Source organism: Lepus europaeus, chromosome 1 (genome assembly GCF_033115175.1).
Source record: "Lepus europaeus isolate LE1 chromosome 1, mLepTim1.pri, whole genome shotgun sequence".
Lineage (NCBI taxonomy): Eukaryota > Metazoa > Chordata > Mammalia > Lagomorpha > Leporidae > Lepus > Lepus europaeus.
Window position 1 is genome coordinate 116443294 of NC_084827.1, and position 17221 is coordinate 116460514.

Consider the following 17221-nt stretch of genomic DNA (forward strand, 5'->3'; position numbering starts at 1 on the left):
TCCCTCAAAAGAAAACTGGAGCACTGTTTGGAAAAAATGGGAAAGGCAAGAACTGAAGATTACTACAGGATTAAAGAGCACCAGTACTCCATAGGACTGTTTTTAGGATTAAAGATGTAATCGATTTAGCATGCTTAGCATGATGTCTGGCCCACAATGGGTGCTTGATAAATATTTGTTGCCTGTTAGACTGGAACAGAAGTGAGCTTGAGAAGGAATATGCAAAAACCAAGGAGGAAAACACATCAAAAGAGAGAAGGCTCTAACAGGTGGCTTGGCAGGGCAAAGGAGAGGTCTCCTCCAGCTCCCCCTGTACCATGACCGTCCCTAAAATGCTGTGAAATCGGCAGTGAATGCTTGTAATTATTGGAACATTCTATTTTGTATAAAGAATGCCGAGAATGCAAAGCGCACAGGCACCAGTAAATGGACACTAGCAAAGACTGTGTGACGGACCCAGCTGAATAATAGTCACATAGACACACCCGTCAGAGAGCAAACGGCTGTACGGGTGAGGTGTGAGTGATTTGTCTTCAGAAAATTCAGTTTTAACAATCTAAGGAATGGGAAGAATATTTTATAATTATTATGATGGAATCATTTTCAAATTAGAGTAAAATGGTTTTCACTTATTCCTCCGTAACATGAATGAAATGTCTTAACAATGCTGCTCTGATATTTCTGCGTACCACACTAACTGCAATGAACATTAATATTTATGTGTTACCTACGCTGTTACTGACTGGCCCGATTCGGTCCCTGGATCCTCATTTCTCTATTCCTCGAGACATAAATGGGAGTTGCAAGTGAGTATCTGAAGGCACATTTCCAACGGCTGTAGTTTGTCATTCGTATAGTTTATATCCTGAAAGCTTCATAACCGTGGCAAATCAGCTCTCACTCTGGGAATGGTCTTAAACAAGTTGGAAGCCATAAACCTACAGACAGTGCCAAATGGGTCTGAACAATTACTCACATTAATGGCAAAAACGTGGGCCTATTATTTCTATAACCGCGAAGTATTTAGACGATGATTTTGAACAAAACAAGGATACCTCTCAATCCATCCAATCACTGGGGCGCAGCTTGGGACCTGCTGCTGGGACTGTAGGACGTGGATCTCTTTTGGTTTCTGGTTCTGCCTCAAAGCCTTGACATCTCATTAGAATCTTTGTATGAAAGAGCCTTAGAGCAGTCCTTGAAGGGCCCACACTGCCACTCTGGGAGCTTGTTCCTGACCTTGAGAATGTATCTCGCATCCCTGCTTACTCCTTTTTTTTTTTTTTTCTAATTTATTTATTTATTTGAAAGTCAGAGTTACACAGAGAGAGAAGGAGAGGCAGAGAGAGAGAGAAAGAGATCTTCTATCCAATGGTTCACTCCCCAGATGGCCGCAACGGCCAGAGCTGCGCCGATCAGGAGCCAAGAGCTTTTTCCAGGTCTCCATGCGGGTGCAGGGGCTCAAGGACTTGGGCCATCCTCCACTGCTTTCCCAGGCCATAGCACAGAGCTGGATCAGAAGTGGAGCAGCCGGGACTCGAACCGGCGCCCATATGGGACGCTGGCACTGCAGGCAGCAGCTTTACCCGCTAAGTCACAGCGCTGGCCCCACCTGCTTACTTCACTCACAAAAATAACAACATGGGAAAGTGGCAAGGCTCACAAGCTTCTGGTTTTCGACCAACCCTGGGGTGCTCACGTGAGGAAAGGCCCTCTTTTTCTTTCCTTTCCAGAAAAAGTGCTGCTTCCTTTGAAGCCCTGGGAATTAGTAAATTGCATCTCTACAGTCAGGACTAGGCAGAACCCAAATGTGTGGGGCTAGGAGACATCAAAACAAAGAAAAGTAGATTAATTTGTTTTTAGAAAGTTTTTTAAAGGTTTATTTGCTTATTTGAAAGGCAGAGTTACACAGTAAGAAGGGGAGACAGATATCTTCCATTCACTGGTTCACTCCCCAGGTGGCTGCAATGGCCCGGGTTAGGCCAGGAGCAAGAAGCCAGGAGCTTCCTCTGGGTCTCCTACATAGCTGGCAGGGGTTCAGATACTTGAACCATTTTCCCCAGCTTTTCCCAGGCTGTTAGCAGGGAGCTGGATCAGAAGTGGCGCATCGCCCGTATGGTATGCTGGGATGCTATGTCGCAGGCGGGAGCTTCACCCACTAGGCTACAATGTTGGCCCAGTGTTAAAAGGTGTAATGTATCTCTGGAGTTTATTTTAAATTTTACAAATGGTGAGGCGTGTTGAGCATTCATTCTTGTCTGTTGCTTTTCAATGAATTTGAACTTGGTGGGGCCACCACCAAGCTCCATACATGGAGACACATGAACCATGCCGTATCCTTAGAGGGAATAAGCTTCCCACGCCGCTCTGCTCCAGGGTGGCTCTTAAAATTCCCATCAGCATCTCCCAATCAGACACAGAAAAGCAACGAGGCGTCTTGGCTAGGTGGAAGCAAATTAGTGGCTTACTGCTAAATGCATGCTTTTATCATCACCTGAAAGCAATAACCTATGGGATAAACAAACAGTACATCAAACTCCGTAACCTACCAATTATGGGAGACTTTGCACGTATAGTTACCCTTTTCTTTCTTTCTTTTTTTTTTTTTTTTTTTTTTGACAGGCAGAGTGGATAGTGAGAGAGAGACAGAGAGAAAGGTCTTCCTTTTTAGCCGTTGGTTCACCCTCCAATGGCCGCTGCGGCCAGCGCATCGTGCTGATCCGAAGCCAGGAGCCAGGTGCTTCTCCTGGTTTCCCATGCGGGTGCAGGGCCCAAGCACTTGGGCCATCCTCCACTGCACTCCCAGGCCATAGCAGAGAGCTGGCCTGGAAGAGGGGCAACCGGGATAGAATCCAGTGCCCCAACCGGGACTAGAACCCGGTGTGCCGGCGCCACAAGGTGGAGGATTAGCCTGTTAAGCCACGGCGCCGGCAGTTACCCTTTTCTTTTAAAATCAGCTTTTTCCCCTTTGTCTATGAAGAATAAATGCATAGAATATCCAAAAATAAATAAATATATAAACTATACTTGAAAAAAAAAGCTTGTGATGGGCTAAAATAGCTCCTCTGGAGAATCCTGGTTATAACTTTAATGGAACCATTTAATATTTAACATTTTCAGTGACCAAGTATGGAACCATTTAATATTTAACATTTTCAATGACCAAGGCCATATTATTTGAGGCCAGATTCATAGGAAGTGGATGGAGTCTCTTTATCTTCTGCAGTTGTCAACATTTGGTTACAACTTCAGCAAAAGGCAACACCGAGTTTATTCTCTGTTGTTCTGTGGTTGTGTGGTGATACGTTATTCTAAAAAAAAAAAAAATTTATAATAGAACAACACAAAATAGAAATGGAGTGAGACCATTGTTACCCAAGCTGGGATCATGTGGACCCTGGTATCAAATAATTTTGAGAAATGATCATCAAAATGATTACATAAAATTCATAAATTCTCCTGGAGTTTCGGGCACCATAGATTTCAGTTTGATGAATACTGATTTTAGACTACTCCAAGTGAATAGATGGGATGTAACACAACTTTTTTTTTTTGTCCTAGAAAGAAGCATCATAAGAATATGAAGGTAACACCGTCTAAAACTCAGGTTCTGGAAGTCTGAGAATTGTGCCTCCACTCACATATTTCACCTCCTGTCCTCTAGTATGTCGTTGGTGGCTGTGGGCAGCTTGCACACCCTTGTTCGTGAGCCGTTCGTAGATTCTGAGCAATACTTAGGTTTCCTTAGGCTTGTCCTTTCCAGGTGATGTCCTATCCCATAATTGTATTTAGGGTTCTAGTCTTCTTTTTGAAAAAATCATCGCTGCCCTTTTCATTGAGACACTCTTCCTAGTTTCCACCTCCTGACTTCCAAGCAGAAGAGCCCTGAACCAGAAACGAGGTGTGACCGGTGCAGGCACAGAGCCAGGTTACTGCAGTGCAATCTGCGTGTTGCTGGAGAAAAGTGAAGCCATGAGAGATTTTTTTGGTGACGGATCAGGAAGTGACACATCCCCATGATCCCTTGGCGCTCCCTGTAAGATGACCAACTGTTGTGGGTTGGCTCCCACAGCAGCCAAGGGCAGGAACCCCAGGGCTCTGCCTCATGCCCTCTCTGCAGTGCATAGCCATAGCTCCTTCCATAATCTCCTTTCTGAACAGCTCAGCTGGGGCTTGGCTAAGGAGATGTTTTGCAGGAGTTAATGTGCGCTTGGCTCGAGAGAACGCGTCTGTTTTGCTGCTTCACTTGTACGGACAGAGCAGACAACGCTACACAGGAAGCAGCCACCTCTTGCCCCCGTGCCGCGCTGTGTAAGTCTCTCACAGGAGAGGAAGTGGCACTTCCTGTCCTTGTCTCTATCACGCTCCCCTGCTCCCTTCAGCTGAGCATCAGTGCATCCTGACCTCCCCATCGTTCCTGCTAATGGGTCCAGGCGCCTCTGTTCCAGGAGCTGCATCTTTGCCCCTTGTCAAGTGTCCATTTATTATATTTACTTATTTATTTGAAAGTCAGAGTTACACAGAGGAGAGGCAGAGAGAGAGAGAGAGAGAGAGAGGGCTTCCATCTGATGGTTCACTCCCCAACTGGCTGCAACGGCCAGAACTGCGCTGATCTGAAGCCAGGAGCCTGGAGCTTCATCCGGGTCTCCCACATGGGTGCAGGGGCCCAAGCACTTGGGCCATCCTCCACTGCTTTCCCAGGCCATAGTGGAGAGCTGGATCAGAAGTGGAGCAGCTGAGATTTGAACAGTGCCTATATGGGATGCCGGCGCTTCAGGCCAGGGCTTTAACCTGCTGCGCCACAGCGCTGGCCCCTCAAGTGTGCATTTGTAAGTGCAATCAGGCCTGTCAGTTGTACTGCCCTATGTGATTGGTCCCTCTCTCTGCACGCCACTGAGAGTCATGGAGCTGGTGCTGTGAGGCAGCATGGAGGTGAGGGCTGTAGACCCGGGACACGCTCCCAGCAGAGCTGCCCAGGAGAACTCTCTCATCCTTCAAACCAGCATGACTTCCACTTTGTCACATCCTGCACTTTGAACACAGGTGTCAGATTCCTGCCAGGGTCCCTAGCAGCCGCCTAAGCATTTCTGATTTCCCTCTGCCTTCTCCTTCTGTGCTTAATTGTTAGTACTGCTTAGTTCTGCTCTGTACCCTTATAGCACTGTGTGTGCATGGCTGTTTGCGCCTGGTGTGGTCAGAACCAGTTTCAACACACATCACATTGTACTATCTCTAGATGTAAGTGTCAATCCAAAATTTCCTTTGAAAAATCCCCAACTTTGAGAGGTCTGACAAACCGTGGACTTTGCCATCAGAGACCTGGATTCCACTTAGGCTCCCTCACTTACTAGCTCCATGGCACCGGTCAGTTTCCTTTGGTGCCTTCTCTGTCCTCTGCAGGTATAGACAAGTGCCCACCCAAAGGGATCATGGGAGGATTAAAGGAGGTAGTCACACACAACTCTTAGAGTGGTGTTTGTCACAGGACAAGCACTCGGTGGTGTGGGTTATTTCAGACACTGTTTTCCATCTGATAAAAGGCCTGTTTCTGCGTGAGACCCATGGCCTACGTTGGCTTACCTGGAAAAATGCTTCCATCTGGGAAAATGCCCCTCTCTGGATCCTGTGGCTGACGCGGAGCTGTCAGGCTGATTTCCAGGGCACCCTGTCGCTAATCAGAGCAGAATGAACAGGACAGCTGTCCAGAGGAGAAGGCTGTGTCAGATTCCTGTGCAAATACAGATTTTCCCAAAGCGCAGCAGTGTCTTTAACGACAGGCAGCCTTGCTGTCACTCTGGGCAGGGTGTCCACTTCAGTCTGACGTCTTCGCTCTCAACAGCAGGCCTTGCAGCTGCCATGGCTGATTCCCCGGAGTCCACAGGCGTCCAGACACAAAATCGCTGGGCCAATTTCTGGCCTGCCGTGGCTCTTCTAGTGGCTGAGGGAACTGTGCTGTTAAGGGTGGCTGCCACTTGAGTGCAAGGCCATTGTTCACGAGCCCAGCTGGGCTTTGTCAGGGTCATGGCTGCAGACCAAGAGGGAGGCTCCCTGCCGAAGGTGACCGGGTGGGAGTCGGGCGCTGCTCCAGGAGAACGTGGTTTCGCAAAGGGCTGCTTGGCGTCCGCAGAGCCATGCAGTTGTGTTTGAGTCTCAAGTGCGGCGGCTGTTTTCACAGGCCCGTCAAGGGGATCTTTGTCAGAACCCAATCATTATCATAACCTTCAAGTGGTCCCATCGCTCCATTCACTTCTGCAAAGGATCAATGGTGTCAAGAGTGCGTGGGACACAGAGCTGGGTCTTGAGGGAATTCAGAGGAACAAGAAATGGTTCAAGCCCTCTAGTGGCTTACAATTTAGTAAGGGAGCTAAGCATAATGGCCGATTATCCAGACAAGTGTTCATTGGTTTTTCTCTTCCTTGCCTGGAAACTGGCCAGCTAGGGAAAGCAGGTGCACAAAGCAAACACTGTGCCCTCAAAGAATGAAAGGGAAATATGAGTCGCAGCAATCCCTCTTATCGTTTGAAGCTTTTTGTTTTAAATGATTTCTAACTCAGAGAAAAGGTAGAGGAAGAGTATGCTCCATATATCCCCTACCCAGATTCCCAGGGAAGAGTTGGCCACAGTTGCTCATCATTGTTTTCCTGTACTCATTCACACACACAGACACAGGAGCTTCAAAAAGTACATGGAGAGTGAAGTGAAAAGATGAGTTTAGGCCGGCGCCATGGCTCACTTGGCTAATCCTCCGCCTGTGGCGCCGGCACCCCTGGTTCTAGTCCCTGTTGGGGCGCCGGATTCTGTCCTGGTTGCTCCTCTTCCTGTCCAGCTCTCTGCTGTGGCCCAGGAAGGCAGTGGAGGATGGCCCAAGTGCTTGGGCCCTGCACCCGTATGGGAGACCAGGAGGAAGCACCTGGCTCCTGGCTTCAGATTGGTGCAGTGCGCCAGCCGCAGCGGCCATTTGGGGGGTGAACCAACGGAAGGAAGACCTTTCTCTCTGTCTCTGTCTCTCTCTCTCACTGTCTAAATCTGCCTGTCAAAAAAAAATTTACAGGCCGACGCCATGGCTTAACAGGCTAATCCTCCGCCTTGTGGCGCCGGCACCCCGGGTTCTAGTCCCAGTTGGGGCGCCGGATTCTATCCCGGTTGCCTCTGGCTTCGGATCAGTGCGGTGCGCCGGCTGCAGCGGCCATTGAAGGGTAAACTGACGGCAAAAAGGAAGACCTTTCTCTCTGTCTCTCTCTCTCACTATCCCCTCTGCCTGTCAAAAAAAAAAAAAAAATTACAAAAAAAAAAAAAAAGAGATGAGTTTAGTGTGATGCAAAAATTCTAAAATCTCTGTGAACAAGAGGTCTTCAAAACATTTGCAGAGAAGTGAGCATTTCGCTTCATGGTTAAGACACCCACATCCCGCATCAGAGTGCCTGTGTTTGATTTCCAGCTCTGAGTCCTGACTCCAGCTTCCTGCTCAAGCACATCTGACAGGTAATGGCAATGGCTCAAGGCATTGAGTTTCTGCCACCCATGTGGGAGACCTGGACTGCCAGCTCTAGTCCCCTCTGGGGCTGTTGCAGGAATCTGGGGAATGAGTTGGTGGATGGGAGCTCTCTCTCTGCCTCTCCAATAAGTTGCCCTAGGTCATGGGTGAACCTTGGAGCCCTGATTTTATCAGGACCCCTGCTCATACAGGGCAAGGAGATGCTCACCAGGGAGATGCCATCGGAGGCCCCCAGCTCAGGGTGTGTTGGTGGCTGAGACCAACTAAGGATCTGCTCATGTCTGGCCAGTTGCATGAGGGTGAGCCCCTGGGACAAGTGGGGGAGACCCAGTGCCTACCCTAAGCCCAACCCAATGGGGACCACAGTTGTGGTCAACTAAGCTGAGGACTGCAGGCCAGCCAGTTGGAGAAGAAGATATTTCTCCTTGTCATTTTCCCTCCTCTTCTTCCCCCATATCTGAGGAACTAGCATCAGAAAGATTGGGGAGGAGGAGGTGGCTGGGGGCCCCATGCAGTTCTTCCTGTGCTTTGACACAGGAAAGAGATGATTTTAAATCACATTTTGGGTTGAAGTTTTATAAAGAAAGGTCTGGAAGGAAATAGTTTTTAACAACCCCAAATGGCTAAAGATATGGGCAGTGTACCCAAGCAGTGGTCGAGGCATCTGCTAGTCATCAGCGAAAGGCCGATGGGTGAGGTGGACATAGCATACTTGGTGTCACTTCTTGGAAAACAATGGAAATATTTAATGTGCATATGCCAAAGAGCTGAGATTGCTCAATAAACTGTTTACACTGACATCTGTTAAAAATAGTATTTCAGGATGCCGTTCAGGCATGCGTAACTCTGCACAAGCGTTTCCAGAACGCATGTAGCACAGAGCGCTGCTATGAGATGCGAGAAGCATGTTACCAACCACGTGCTGTGGGAATAGAGAGGAGGGAGGGCTGGCTTCCACATGGAGCCTCCTCTGGGCTCTCCTCCTGATAACAAAGCGGCCACATTGAGCCCAGATGAACCGACCGCTCCCTTTCACTTTGATCATTGTAGAAGCAAAATTCCTCAGCTTCCTCTCCCAAATTCCACTTGGTTCTGTACTTACCCTTGCCCATACCTCTAAAATGCACTGCTGACGTGGAAGACCAAGGCCTTGCATTCGTTGGCCCCCGTTTGCTGCTTAGAGTGGGAGAGGGCAGAGACCATCTCCCTGTGGCTCTGTTGTTTCCCTGCTACACACAGCAACTTCCGAATCACTCTGGATCATTTCAAGAATTAGAGCTACCAGGTTCAGATTTTCATGTACATGCACTTAAATAACACTGCCTTTTTTCTTTTCCTTAAGGAGCTTGGGATTTAAAGTTGGACACATCTGGGGCCGGCTTTGTGACATAGCAGATTAAGCCATTGCCTGGGACACTGGCATTCCATATGGGTGCTGGTTCGAGTCCTGGCTGCTCTACTTCCAATCCAGCCCCCTGTCAATGTGCCTAGGAAAGCAGCAGAGAATGACTCAAGTGCTCCCCTGCACCTACGTGGGAGACCCGGATGAAGCTCCTGGCTCCTGGCTTTGGGCTGGCCCAGCCCTGGCCTTTGAGATCATTTGGGGCGTGAACCAGAGGATGGAAGACCTCCCTCTCTGTCTCTCCCTCTCTCTCTCTCTTTCTCTGCTTTTCAAATAAATAAATGATGTTTAAAAAAAAAAAAAAAGGTGAGGGGCCGGCGCTGTGGCTCACTTGGTTAATCCTCTACCTGCGGCGCTGGCATCCCATATGGGTGCCAGGTTCTAGTCCCAGTTGCTCCTCTTCCAGTCCAGCTCTCTGCTGTGGCCCGGGAAGGCAGTGGAGGATGGCCCAAGTGCTTGGGCCCTGCACCCGCATGGGAGACCAGGAGGAGGCACCTGGCTCCTGGCTTAGGATTGGCGCAGCTCTGGCCGTGGCAGCTATTTGGGGGGTGAACCAATGGAAGGAAGACCTTTCTCTCTGTCTCTCTGTCTCTCACTGTCTATAACTCTACCTGTCAAATTAAAAAAAAAAGATGAAAGCTGGAGATGAAAAAAAAAATAAAGTTGGACAAGTCAGAAATGAAATCTTAACTGCCATTCTCTGGAAAAACCGGTTGATTGCTTAGAGCCTCAGAGTCTGGACCTGAAAGCAGGGAAGAACAAGAACAAGGTTGCGGGACTAGGACTATTGCGAAGCTTAGGAGAGACGACCTAAGTGTGTGCCTGGCGCTGCCTGGCACCCTGGGGGACCTCGGGAAGGGCAAGCGCTTTCCAGTCACGCCTTGCCCCTCGCCCGGTGGGGTACACGGTGGCGGTGCTCCTCGCTGTTTTCTCGAATTGTCAGTGTTGCCGGGAACAGTAACACATTCGATCAGCTCCAGGCCTTATAGGCCTAGACAGTGAGGCACAGAGAGGTAGCTCATGTTACCATTTGGCGTGCAGAGTTCCTGCGGCCACCATGCTGTTAGGCTGCAGCCTGTAGCAAGACGCGCACAACCACTGTGCCAGGGCGCCCCTGGGGCCGGTGATGCCACCTTCCCCAGTGCTTTCTCCCCACGCTGGTGTGCAGCTCCCACTCATCCCTTACCCTTGTCCAGGTAGGTCACTGTGCTCGCGGAGAGCCTTGTGCACGCTTCATGTTACCTTGAAAGGGTTACATGTGCTAATGGTTTGGTTTTGCATTCATGTTTTTAAAGTCTCTTCACCTCAGTAACATTTTCCATTTTCTAACAACACTTTAAATTCCATTTCTATTACTTGAACATCAGGCACAATTATGCCATTTTGAGTTTCTTCTTTGCAATTAATGCAATCATATGACGCATCACTAATGCCAACCGGGAGTCTTATCACAAAATAGTATAAATTATCATATTTCTATATACATTTGCAAATGTCTTATTAACATTCCAATTCGGTATACATTTTTATTAAAAAACATTCTCTGTGTTAGATTCCAGGAAGTGTTACTATCAGCAGAACTAGATCAGTTTCCATGACTGCTTCTCTCACAGAGGGAAACTATGATTGAAATTGGCAAGTTAAATCAAGCTACACGAGATTTCTTACCCAATCAAAAAAACTCTCTGAGCTGCCAAAATGTTCATAAGCCCACAGGACCATTTTGTCACATTGATAAATATAGATATAGATCATCTATATAGAAATACAGATGGGCAGTATCTGTAAGACCATTCTTTCCTAGGGACAAGGTATATCAATACATAAAGATATACAGTAAGCAGTTCTTATACATAAATTCTGATACTAGGCAATGAGAATATTGGGTTAATTCTTTAGCTGATGATCTAAGAGTACTTGGTCAACTTTTGACCAAGACCCTTTGCAGATCATTGGTTGTGTTTTGGTTTGATTTGTATAAAAATGGGTATATAGTTGGAAAATTTGATTCAGAGGATCAGTGCAGTTTTAACTCTGGTACATCACAATTCCTCTGCTTCAGATCTTTAATAGGATTAAAATACTTCCCTGCATATGAGGAAGTTGAGCAAATAGCACAAAAATAGGCTTTCCTGGCTCTTAGCCAAAAAGATAAGAGGGTATCAGTATTGCTGTGGCTACAACGATTGCATTCATGGCTATGTTCCTTATGGGAGAACTTGAAGGAATGATCAGATACAAAGCTATATGTATATTCATGTTTAAAATCTACAATTTATATCTTAATTTAAAATAAGAATATAGCATCTTCTTTTGAAAAATGTGCCTTACTGAAGTGTATTAACATAAAATCCACCAATTTTAAGTGTAAAATTTGGTGAGTTTCAACAGACGTACATAGTCTTAAAGAATATCTTTATTTTTAAATTTTTTAAAGATTTATTTACTTATCTGAAAGTCAGAGTTACACAGAGAGAGGAGAAGCAGAGAGAGAGAGAGAGAGAGAGAGAGGTCTTCCATCCACTGGTTCACTCCCCAATTGGCTACCACAGCTGAAGCTGTGCCAATCTGGAGCCAGGAACCAGGAGCTTCTTCCAGGTCTCCCCAGGTCTGCAGGGGCCCAAGGACTTGGGCCATCTTCTACTACTTTTCCAGGCCATAGCAGAGAGCTGGGTGGAAAGTGGAGCAGCTGGGACTTGAACCAGTGCCCATATGGGATGGCGCCACTGCAGGCAGCGGCTTTACTCACTGTGCCACAGCGCCAGCCCCATGTATGTAGTCTTGTAACCATGATCACAATCCTAATATGGGTGTTTTTATATTCTCTCCTGCCAACCTGCAGTTTTGACTTTTCTGGAGGTTTCATTAAGTGGAATCACACAGTATGTCATATTTGGAGTCTGGCTTCTTTCACCAAGGCGAATACGTTTAGGACTTAACATTAATGGATATACTAGTTCATCCCTTTTTATTGCTGAGTAGTATTGCATTGTGCAGATACGCCACCATTTGTGCAGTCACCAGTTAGTGGCCATCAGGGTTTTTTCCAGCTATTATTAGTGACGAAGCTATGAACATTTGACTACAAGCCATGGCCATGGTTTTCATTTCTTTTGGATAATTATCTAGAGGAGAATTTCTGAGTCATATAGCGAGTTGAACTTGGAAAGAAACTCCCAAACGTCTCTGCAGTGGCTGTACCATGTTGGACTTCCACTAGCCAACTGAGAGAGCTCCAGTTGCCCTATATCCTTGTCAACGTGTAGTATTGACAACCTTTTAGAAAGTTCAGCCATTCTAGTGAGTGTATAGTGGGAACTCATTGTGGCTTTAATTTGTATTTCTCTAGTAACTAAACATGATAAGCATTTCCCGTGTGCTTGTTATTTGTTTATCTTATTTGGTGAAGTGTTTGTTCATATATTTTGGCCATTGGGAGAAAAATGTTTACCTATTTAATTGGAAGAGTTCTTTATATATCCTGGGAACTAGTGCTTTGTCAGACTTGTGTTTGGAAATATTTTCTCCTATCGGGAAAGTTGTCTCTATTTTCTTAACAGTCTTTTAGAAAACAAAATGTTCAACTAATATTTTTTTTAATTTTATAGTTTGTGCTTTCTTTGTCCTATTTAAATCAACCTTTGTCAACTCCAAGGTTGCTAATACAAATTTGATATTTGCAGTTCTCAAATTTAGGTCTATGATACATTCCAATTCATTAATTTCCAAGGTATGAGGCAATGGTTGAGGGTCTTCTTTTGAATATGAGTATCCAATTTTTGTAGCATGATTTGTTAAGAATATTATCCTTTCCACATTGAATTGGCTTGGAACTTTTGTTGAAATGCAATGGGCCATCTGGATGTGGGTTTATTTTTGGAGTCTTTTGCGTCTCATTTATTTCTCAATGATACCATTGCCAATTTTAGATCCTAATCCACTAATAAGAGTTTGGCATGATGCACAACTATAGAATATCGGAAGCTTTGGTGAAGAAAACCTGGGGGACTTTCCAAATTCTTCTGAAGGTAGAAGCTGGAGTGGGTTGGGGTGACATGAACAGGCCCTTGGGTCTTACCAACTTCCTGCTTTCCCCTGGAGGAAGCTGCACTGTCCCCCTGTGAAGAGAGGACTGCTTAGCACTTGAAGGAGAATCTTCCAGACCCTCTGTACCCACCTAATGGTGCTGGGTCCTCAACAACAAACTCACTCTTATTTACCTTTTTATTCCCTTCCTGCTCCACATCTGTTTCAAATAAGATCAGCCCCACCTTTATCTTTGGCTGTAGCTTCTAGAATTCCACCTCCCCGGGGCAAACCCAGACCTTCTGTTTATGGGAAGAGAGCTTAAGAAACGTCCACAGAGACCCTGTTTCTTCTTCAGCTCTGTCTCCATCTCCTCTCTTGATTTTGGTGACTACTCTCCTACTGATGAAACATGCCCCTCCCACCCCGGCCGTTGCCTCACCTATCTCTGAATGACCCAGTGAACACTTAGTGAGTGACGTGACCTGATAGGGACTTAATTTGTGATTTATCTTTTGCCACGTTGTGAGATGACACCAAAAAGCACTTCATGCTCAGCCTTTCGAGAAAAAATCACAGGGAGGAATGGAAGGCGTTGCCAGCAGTCCCTACGTCTTCCTCTACTCTCCGAGAAATCCTCTAAGGGGACCTCTTGGTTTCAAGGGCATTCCTGAAGGTCACTGAGCTTTAGAAAGGGCAGAATAATGTGGGTATAGTGAGGGGAAGGGAGGAGAGAGGAAGAAGCCAGGGCCCTGGGTGCATCACAGTGGAACCATTTCTGCATGTGGTAGGTGATCTAGGATATGCTGGGGCTCATGCTCCAGGAAAGGATTGCCAAGGTGGTGTTGGGCAAATGCCCTGAAGTACTGAGCGTACAGGTGGCTCCATCCCAGCCCTGAGGCTCAGGAGGGCTCACCAGGAATTCTGTCCCATTGTGTCAGTGGGATTCATGCAGTCCCTATACTGGAGCTTTGTCTACCACCTTCTAGTCACAGTAGTGCAAGTCCCTACATTTCAATATTCTACTAAATAATGTCCTAGTCGTACAACGGCATGTACCCCCAGCAGGGCCAACTTCAGGAAAATGCCACCTGACCAGCTGCCCAGGACTCTTAACTGAGAAAGTGGGGTTGTCTCATAAGTTGGTGTTTTGTAAACAAAGTCCAGTGGGACACTGGTGCCTGTGTGTGAGCAGAGGAGCTATCACAAGACGTGTGTCTACTGTGCCCTGATGTCCCATCCACATAAAGCACTCGCAGTGTTTGGTGAGCACAGGTTTCCTGTAGACCCTTGGTGCATAGCAGCTCATCAAGACTCAAAACTGAGTTCAAGGTAAGAGAGTCAAATCCATGACTCTGTGGAGGTGCTGACATTCTCAAGAGGTCACACTTTCCATTTGAACCAGAATTTGCTTCTAACATAGAAAGAAGGAAATGGGGTTCTAAGAAACAAAAACGATCAAGGGAAACTCTCGCACTCCTTCTTAGCCATTGCTTCCCTGTGTTAACCAAACACACTGAAGATGGAAATTTCTTTTGCTTTCAGACCTTCTTTACTCATCAGTAAGGTGAAGAAAGAGAGTGATGTTAGGATGTGCACATATCAATCAAGAGCAAAATCAAAAGAGCCCAGATAGTCTCGTGGATGTGCGTGCGGTGTTTCCGGTATTCTGGCAGGAAGGAAATCCATATGCATGTACAGGCTACAAAGCACAAGTTGTGTAATTTCAGTGATTCCATGTACAAGTTAAACATTCTTGTTTTGCATTTAAAAGTGGCATTGCACAATGTAAAGATGAACAGTAAAAATCATACCAATAATTTGAAATTTAAATGTTTCCCTTGAATGTCATTAAGTAAATAAAAAGTACCACACTGAGTTGAGAACGATCATGGGAAAAAGAAAAAAAAAAAAACCTTTAGATTTTAGTATCTTTAATAGCATTTTCATTTTGCAGAAGGACCTACAAAATTATGTAGCCATCCCTGACCCCAGGGTGCCTCCAAAGCACTCAATTATTTTCGGAGACACATGACTACCGGTATTTGGGGGATAATCTGGCATGCTTGGGCACTCTGGACTGGGGTCCCAGCAGGACACAGGCACAGACTTCTTTCCCTAGGGAAAAGGTTTCAACCGTAGGGGGAATTTGATGGAGTGGATGGGGTGGAGACTCAGTGATCTTTGCCCAGCACTGACCAGGACCACATTGAGCTATTTGTGCTCTTGAAGATTTGTGCAGGATCATTGAGGTTGCACAGTTAAGACTTTGTTGCTTAAGCTACTGTGCCTCCCCGGGTCAGGCTAAATTTAAACTTGGACAGCATCTGACGTTAGAATGAAGCTTTTTTTTTTTTTAAGATTTAATTTATTTATTTGAGAGGTAGAGTTACAGACAGTGAGAGGGTGAGACAGAGAGAAAGGTCTTCCTTCCGTTGGTTCACTTCCCAAATGGCCACTACGGCCGGTGCTGCGCTGATCCGAAGCCAGGAGCCAGGTGCTTCCTCCTGGTCTCCCATGTGGATGCAGGGCCCAAGCACCTGGGCATCCTCCACTGCCCTCCCGGGCCTCAGCAGAGAGCTGGACTGGAAGAGGAGCAACCGGGACTAGAACCCGGTGCCCATATGGGATGCCGGTGCCGCAGGCGGAGGATTAACCAAGTGAGCCATGGCACCAGCCCCTAGAATGAAGCTTTTTTTAAACAAGGTCTTGCCCATCCATCAGGTTTAGCAGACTGAGCCTCCAAATTGGAAGGGGACACTGGCAGGAGGAGGCAGAGGCTGCCTGTCTCTGGTTGATGGAGGCCCACAGCTTCCTTACCTTCATCTCCTGACCTACACTCATAGCAGCCCCTGGGGCTTACACACACACACACACACACATTTATATATTTATTTATTTGAAGGAGGGCAGGGTTACAGAGGAGAGGGAGAGTGGGAGACAGGATCTTCCATCTGCTGGTTCACTCCTCAAAATGCCACAACAGCTGGAGTTGGGCCAATCTGAAGTTAGAGCCAGGAATTCCACCCAGGTCTCCCACATGGGTGCAGGGGCCCAAGGACTTGGGTCATCCTCCACTGCTTTCCCAGGTGCATTAGCAGAGAGCTGAATTTGAAGTGGAGCAGTTGGGACTCAAACCAGTGCCCACACGGAATGCTGGCATTGCAGGTAGCAACTTAACCTGCTGTGCTGCAACACCCCTCCCCTCTACATGGGCTTTTATTCTTGGGGTTGTCCTCAAACTCTACTTCTTGCATTAATTCCTGCTCCTATTGACTGGTCTCATTCTTCCCAGAACAACCTTGTTGGATGAGCCTTGGTGGCTGGGATAATTGTTTTTTTACCTCCATGAATTTTTCATAGTTCTCTCCTCAGGTTTCGGTTACAAGTGAGTATTCATTGGTTCCTTCTCTGTGAAACAGGTGAAAGTTTGAGGCAGATCAAGTCAGGCAATTCTAAAAAAATAAATTAACAAATCAATGAAAAACCATTTTAGAGTAAGCACAGACATGTTATACTAGCACAGCTGCAGTTAAAGGTGCAAGTGGTATTGTGTGTGCCCATTGTGTCAAATCTTTTTTATTTTAAATTTATTTTATTTATTTGAAAGACAAAAGCACAGAGAGAGGTAGAGACAGAGAGGTCTTCCATCCGCTGGTTCACTCCTCAATTGGCCACAGTGGCTGGAGTCATGTCAATCTGAAGCCAGGAGCCTGGAACTTCTTCTGGGTCTCCCATGTGGGTGCAGGGTCCCAAGGACTTAGTCCACCTTCCGCTGCTTTCTCAGGTACATTAGCAGGGAGTTGGTTTGGAAGTGGGGCAGCTGGGAGTTGAATCGTCATCCATTTGGGATGCCAGTGCTGCAGGCTGGAGCTTTAACCCATTGTACCACAGCACTGGCCCCTTGTGTCAAATCTTAGAAATTAAAAGCATAATTGAATCTAATGAGTATTGGCAGGAAATTCTTCTTTATTTTTATGCAAATAAAGTGATGTTTGTATAGGTATGAATTTTTCCAATAAGAAAAACGTATATTTATCATGCATTGCCATGGGGAAGGGCACGGTGCTAGGAGTTGAAATGCCAGGTCCTGAACCTGACTCTGCCATGGATTAGCCTGGGACCTTGGACAAATGTGGTCGTCTGGAGAATGAAATAATAACAACATGACCTCACAGGGCTGTTGTGAATTTTAAATGAATAAGAATGTGTAAAATGCTTAGTTTCATGTCTTCAGATAATAATTACTTGATAAATATACTATCATCATCACTATTAATACATGATAACAGAGAATA